The following is a 5,132-nucleotide window of genomic DNA, read 5'->3' on the forward strand; positions in this document are numbered from 1 at the left end:
TATGTTCGCAACGAGCCATTACTAAGGGCTCTCAGAATGTTTAATTCCTTCCCTACAAGCATTAGATTCAGATGGGGGGCCAAGAAGGAATTGTTAAGGCAAATCCTTAGGGAATATTTTTTAATTAATTTTCGTTAATAGATTTGAGTTTATCAATTGTAGTAAGATGTAGCCAGATAAGGATTTATCCATTGTCGATAGATAAATAAATAAATAAATAATTAAATAAATAGCTGTTTACCAAGCAGCTTTTTTGTATCACTTTTAATTTTCCACCGCCGCTGCGTAACATCGCGACGCACGCTTGTTTTCGTCAGCTTCGCTTGGCGCATTCATAAACAAAAGGCCAAAAATAGAAGCCAAGCAGCATCATTTCAGGTGCTATTCAGCAGATTCACGTCAAGACAGCGACAATCCGGCAAAGAAGTATTCCGGGCAAGCGACTATGGATAACAAGAGCGAGAAGGTTACGGTGAACAGGGAGGAGCTGCGCAAGCGCCTGACCCCGATGCAGTATCAGGTTACCCAGGAGGCGGGCACCGAGCGCCCCTTCACAGGTTGCTACAACAAGCATTACGAGAAGGGCGTCGTTTGCCACCAGGATCTCTTTAGCTCGGACACCAAATATGACTCGGGATGCGGATGGCCGGCCTTCAACGACGTCCTCGACAAGGGCAAGGTCACCCTGCACCGCGATGCCAGCATACCAGAACGTACACGCACCGAGGTCCGCTGCGCCCGCTGCAACGCCCACATGGGTCACGTCTTCGAGGATGGTACGAAACCGACCCGCAAGCGCTACTGCATCAATTCCGCCTCCATTGAGTTCGTGACCGCAGATCCCGCCACCTCCCGTGGCCACGCCCACCGCGGCGCCCATTGCCCAGCAATAAGGAAAGCGCGTTCCCAAGGTCAACTATCAACCGTCTACGGAAAAGCGGAGAAGCGGAAAATCCCAACCTCAATGTCTCGTTGCTGTTAAGAATTTTTCTACGTGTACTTTCTAACTTTACGCAAGTGTGGCCAATTTTAGCTCGTAGTCAGTCAATCGCCCCCCAAAAATTCCACGTGTGCCCCTCTGTTTGTGTAAATAGCTAATGTTTTGCCTCAAAATTTGTTTGTTAAATCATACAAAACCGAATACTCTGTACCACATTCAACACATTACTAAGTTTAAACTGAGCGCCCTAAATAAACGTGTGTTTTTTACAAAAAAAAAAAAAACCCTTGTAAATAGCAAAATCAATTGCCGTTGGATTTCGACTTAGCATAGCTAAGACTTGCAGACTTAAAAACGTAATATGATCTGTTTACGCCAAAAGGGCGTCTAATTTCGAGAGGCAGTGTCGAGCGGCAGTTTTCTCCAGATGTCCACATCTCGCTCGCTCGCACTGCCCTTGGCTCTCCCTCTCCAACTCTCCCGCAACTCTACGCTCCGCTCTGGAGCCGCTAAGTTAAGCTTCATGTAATTAGTTATATTTTCAAGTGTCAAATAAACAGCCGCACGTCGCGCAAAACCCCGAAGTTTTTCCATCGTGTTTTTCGTTACAATTTCTGCGCGGAAATTCATCCGCTTTTCCTGGGACTCATCATCGCTTCTACGATCAAGCCGCCGCCCCAACATTTGATCCTTCTACCGGACTTCCATTCTTCCGAATATTATCTCCAGCGCCTACGGTGGCTTGAACCGCTGCAGCTAAGTTCCATTTCCAATTGTTATTATTTGCCGGTCATACAGCCAGTTGTTCGAACCCCATTTCGTTCAATTTGTTGTATGATTTCTTGTCTAAATCGAAAAGCGATTTTAATCCGACGCAACAGCATTTAATATATTATTCCATTCCTTTTGTTTGTGCGGCATTTTTTCCATTCCCTTATGCCGTACACTTCAAAAAATTCCGTGCAAAGTTGCAAGTCCATAGTGCCAAATTATTTCAATTATAAATAAAAATATTCCTAAAAACTCCAAGTGTGTGTAAAAAAATATATAGTCCAGCCACAGTGAATATTTCAAAATCAAAGTGATCCGCCGAAATTGGCAGCTTTTGTGATTTTACTGTGTTTCCTGCTGCGTGCATATATTTTTACATTCATATTCCAAAATACAGTCCACTTCATCTACATACATTTTTGAGCTAATTGTTTCAATAAAATCCAGCAAACATATTTTGCATTTCAAAGCTGTTCCGCTATTCGCAAAAAGTCTCCAGAACTCCCGCAATTGGCGACTTACAATATCCAGCTGTTAGCTAGCCACATACATACATACACACAGCTACGTACTCTCCAAGTATTCGGCAGCGCACAGTGGGTCAAGGGCTTACAATAATTATTACAAAAAAAAAACGACCATAAATCCGAATTTAAATATTGTTAAACAATTAATATTTTTTTTTCCTATCCGTGCACCAGTGTGACCATATTTTCCCTTTGCATAATTTAATAATTATTTATTTTGTGCATACACTTAAATACTTATTTTCGAAATTATTTCAAATCGCCATACAGTTTCCTCCACACAATACAGTGTGACCGTATATCCCTACGAACTTTCAATTGGTTCCTAAATTCCAATTCGCAATAATTTCCGTGTAAACGATTTCGCAATAAATTTTAAACTCCTGTCCGTAATGGCTTCTCAAGCAAAAACCGCCCTTAATAAATTTATTGTCACAGCTGACACTCTGAGCCATTTTGAAGCCACTTTAAACTATCCGGGTGCACCCACACCAACGTTATCCGCATCTAAAATCCGTCGCGAGCATGTCAGTTCCTTATGGCAAAAGGTGAATGATGCATATGACACATGCTCCGAGTGCATTGTGGCTGCGGGTGACAGCGCCGCAGACACCAAATCCATCCTGAAGGCGAAATATAACGAAACGTATTCCATATACGAAAGATTTGCTGCTCAGATCCTCGAGCAAATACAACAGGGCTCCCCCAAATCATCTCAACCTCCAGCATCGTCTCCCCAAGACTACATTTCGTTTGGCTGTCACCTTCCTCCGATCGATACGGAGATTTTCTCAGGCAATTATCTTCGCTGGCCGACTTTCCGGGACCTTTTCACGGCGATCTATATAGACAATCCGAGTCTGACGCCTGTTGAAAAGCTGTACCATTTAAATGCCAAAACTAGTGGCGAAGCTCATTCTATAGTTTCCAAGTCCCCACTCACCAATGATGGCTTCCGTTCAGCTTGGACAAGTCTAACTGAGCGTTTCGAAAACAAGCGATTTCAGGTGAACAGCCACCTAAAAACATTGTTCAATGTGCAATCCATGGCACAAGAGTCTGGGGCAGCCTTCAAGGAACTTCAACACACGATTCAAGGATGTTTAACTGCCTTAGAACTATCCGGCATTCAAATTGAGAATTGGGACCCTATTCTAGTCTACATTTGCTCTACAAAGCTACCAAAGCTCACGCTCTCATTATGGGAGCAATCCATTCAAAATAAAGCCGAAATTCCCACTTGGCTAGAGCTAGATTCTTTTTTGACTGAGCGCCACCGAACACTAGAGGCCGTCAATAGCATCCAGTCTGCTAGTTCACTCCAAGTTCCGTCCAAAGTCCCAGCTCGATTAGCAGAACTTCCAAATATAAAGTCCTTCACCACGAGAGTACTTCCAATACCCAAAGGCTGCGATCTGTGTTTAAAAGAAAAACACCCCGTGCGTATATGTCCACGCTTTCTCCAAATGCGGGTAAATGATCGTTCAGCCTACATCACAGTTGTTTTACTTGCCAAAGTCGGCATCATACGCTGTTGCATCCAAGCAACAATTCTACAATTACTTCGATTCCATCCAAACCTCCAGGGCCAGTGTCAGCCTCAATCCCACACAGAATTTCGTCTTTCTCAGCGCGTGTTTCCAACGTTCATGGGATTAACCGAATTTCTGATCCCGACCCGATTACAAGGGTCTATCCTACAGATAATTCTTCCGATTATTGGGTTCCATATCCCGCCTTGGATGACAGACGTTCCCGAGGTATTAAATCCTACCAATGCCGAGTCTGCCAAAAAATCCATCCGCTACGGAAATGCCACCGTTTTCTACGACTTGGCGCCCAGAAAAGGATCCATGAAGTACATAAACATAAGTACTGCTTTAATTGCTTGGCCCACGATCATTCCCAGGACTCGTGCCGCAGTGGAAATTGCTGCCAGAAGTGTGGGAAGAACCACCACACTCTTCTACACTTGGACGATCGCTCCCGCTATCCTGCAGATACTTCTCCTGATGTTTTGCTACGGGGGGGGGAGAATGTTCACACCAAAAGGGCGTCTAATTTCGAGAGGCAGTGTCGAGCGGCAGTTTTCTCCAGATGTCCACATCTCGCTCGCTCGCACTGCCCTTGGCTCTCCCTCTCCAACTCTCCCGCAACTCTACGCTCCGCTCTGGAGCCGCTAAGTTAAGCTTCATGTAATTAGTTATATTTTCAAGTGTCAAATAAACAGCCGCACGTCGCGCAAAACCTTGAAGTTTTTCCATCGTGTTTTTCGTTACAATTTCTGCGCGGAAATTCATCCGCTTTTCCTGGGACTCATCATCGCTTCTAAGATCAAGCCGCCGCCCCAACATGATCTAACACCTCTTGGTGAAGTTTTTTGAAATTGATTATGAGCATTCCAATCTACAGCTATGATAAAACGGTTTGAAAATTCGCTAAAAATTTGTCCGACATCTTGAGCAGTCCATTAAGAAGATGGGGTGGGGGGCAGTAGGTAGAGCAATCACGATGTCTCCCAAGTCCTTGTACTGTTAGGGGAGTACTGCAAGTGAGAGGGCTTAAAATAGCAACACCTCCTCCCTTGCAGGTATGCCTACCTAAAATGTTGTTTTTACATTGTCAAAGATCAAAAAGCCTACTTTCTATACATTTTTTTCTATTATTTTGTTAATTATTCCTATGGCATAAGATATAGTGGTCCGATCCGGCTCGTTCCGACATATGTATGAAGACTTTTGGGAAAGTTTCATCGCGATATCTTTAAAACTGAAGGACTAGTTCGCATAGAAACGGACAGACGGACATGGCTAGATGGACTCGGCTATTGATGCTGATCAAGAATATATATACTTTATGTGGACGGAAACGTCTCCTTCACTGCGTTGCAAACA

At 44.0% G+C, this 5,132-nt stretch overlaps 1 pseudogene; it reads left to right on the forward strand.

The window, feature by feature from the left end:
* The first annotated feature begins 247 nt into the window (after positions 1 to 247).
* On the forward strand, positions 248 to 893 carry LOC138913402 (methionine-R-sulfoxide reductase B1-like; annotated as a pseudogene).
* The last annotated feature ends 4,239 nt before the right edge of the window (positions 894 to 5,132 follow it).

The sequence above is a fragment of the Drosophila takahashii genome, chromosome 3R (genome assembly GCF_030179915.1).
Source record: "Drosophila takahashii strain IR98-3 E-12201 chromosome 3R, DtakHiC1v2, whole genome shotgun sequence".
NCBI classification, from domain to species: Eukaryota; Metazoa; Arthropoda; class Insecta; order Diptera; family Drosophilidae; genus Drosophila; species Drosophila takahashii.